Source organism: Penaeus chinensis, chromosome 2 (genome assembly GCF_019202785.1).
Source record: "Penaeus chinensis breed Huanghai No. 1 chromosome 2, ASM1920278v2, whole genome shotgun sequence".
Classification (NCBI taxonomy): Eukaryota; Metazoa; Arthropoda; class Malacostraca; order Decapoda; family Penaeidae; genus Penaeus; species Penaeus chinensis.
In genome coordinates, this window is record NC_061820.1 from 21,238,623 (window position 1) to 21,240,894 (window position 2,272).

Below are 2,272 nucleotides of genomic sequence, written 5' to 3' on the forward strand. Positions count from 1 at the left end.
GTAGTCCCTTCCAACGCTTTCTCAAAATTAACTTTCCCTTAATCATAACAAGGATTTCCTAATCCCCTCTAAGCTTGATCAGGCACCTTAAAAACATTTGCAATGTATCCCATGTAAGAACGTTCCTCGTTTTAACTTCCCCCATTTATCCACATAAATAAAGACATTCATATCCGAGACTTTGCGATATGATAATTAATTCCTCTTCCTCATAAGATGCCTCACCCAACGTCTATACTTATATAGACTTTGGCTGTCGCTCCTAGCCCATGCAGGTCTTCCAATTCCAGAGGTCTTATATCATGCGGATTTAGCGCTGGGGCCCGTCCTTGTCCCTTTACCCAGCCTTTACCTATAAGTTGAACAACCCCTTCCCTGGGTTTTGTTCCCTCGTTGACTTGTTCCAAGTATCTGCCACATACGTAGTACAGTGGTAACGTGTCTAAATTGCAATTGTCACCTGGAGGTTACTTCTGTGACTAGGCACCACGGCGTGTAAGGACTAAGCTCAGTCGAGTCAGCACCAGCTGACACACGTTATCGAGTCGGCATTAGTTGACACAGGCCGGGAACCCCTCATGAGCATAGTCCGGGCGAGTCTCAGCTTCGCATATCGGACTCAACCTTATCCTTGAACACATCAAAATGAAGAATCTGACCTTGTCACCCCATATAATTTAACACCCTAAGACAATTTACTTCTATAGTATTTCCTTCGCAAACTAATAATATGGGCAGTAGAGAGGATCTAAAACTCAAAACTTCCAGGTACTCTTCCAGCGGCGAGAAAAAAATGACACGAAATCGAGGAGGTGACGAAACAAGCAGATGGTATAAGCGAGGGAATCAAATGAGACAGTGGAAACTGTACACTAGCGGCCAGTCTGCTAGAGCCAATAATATTTCTAATAGATAATCATGTGGCAATAGAAGCTAGACACAAGGGAAGGCCATTGAAATTCAAACAATTTCCGTCATGGCTAGGCTGTGTATAAGATATTGTTTCGTTTTTAACATGTTAAATATCAAAGCAATAACGAAAAAGAGTGGCAGATAGTAGTCACAGTTCCCTAAATACCGACGATGAGGATTTTGACGACCAAATTCATTGGTGCTAGATTCAAATATATCCCCTGGGGTTTGCCCTGCCAGAACATACAAGGTGAAGATTTTGTAAACCAGGCGGGGTTAGGGGGAGCAGCAGCCTCAATGATAGAGAGCCATTAATATACCATTAGTTGCCTGCCGAAACATACAAGGTGAAGATTTTGCAGACCAGGTCAGGGGTAGGGAGGTGGCTGCCTCCCTACAAGGGGGAATAGGGGAGAAGCCCCCAATTTACTATTAATGTGCTTCACAATAACTAAATTACTGAATGTTCTACATTTCAGATATAGTTTTCACCCGGAAATCAATGTTTGGTGTCATTTCCAAATTTACTGAAGAGATACCGAGATGATGTTTCCAACCACGAAATTTGTATTTTTCTAAATTACAATAAACCAGGACGACCACCAGCAATTCACTTGCTCGCCATGGAAGTAGAACGAAGAGAGGGCGAAATGCCCAGCTCCCAAAAAAAATGTTGGTATCTATTTTATTTTACACGAATAAAAATGTACTTTCTCTTTATACAATATTATAGATTCCTACTGTTATTAAGTGAAGGCAGAAATTAGTTATGAAAATATAACCTTTGAATCCAGTTTCCCTGATGAGTTTGTAGACCCCTCTGAAAGATTACCTCGCAATTCAAATCATGTCATGACCTAAAGCCAAATCATGGGATGCATTTGGCAGGGCTATGTGTCCAAACCAACATTTACACTGTGAGACCAACACAAGACTTGTAACCCCCACCTCTTATAGGTGCCTGCCTCAATTTCCACAAGATGAAACTGCTCACCAGGATGTCTCTGCTCCAGACAACCCTGGATTGACATGTTGGAAAGCTCACTATGAGGTACCTTCCTAGGTGAATACAATGGATGGCTGCAGCTATGCATGCTTGTTGGTGTTAGCCCCCATTGCTTGATTAATAGGTAGTTCCACAACTTGTAGAGTCCTCTATGAGTAACAACAATCCATAAACAAAAAGACACAGTGGATATTTCATATATTCTTACCTTCCTGGCAATAGAGGATTAATAACTTATATGTAATTCAATATAAAGAAATTATTACAATTAGTACTGTTTTCCCATTATGTAAAACTCCACAAAATCTAACTGTAATGTATTTCTTCATCTCTTTTATATATGTGTGGACGACG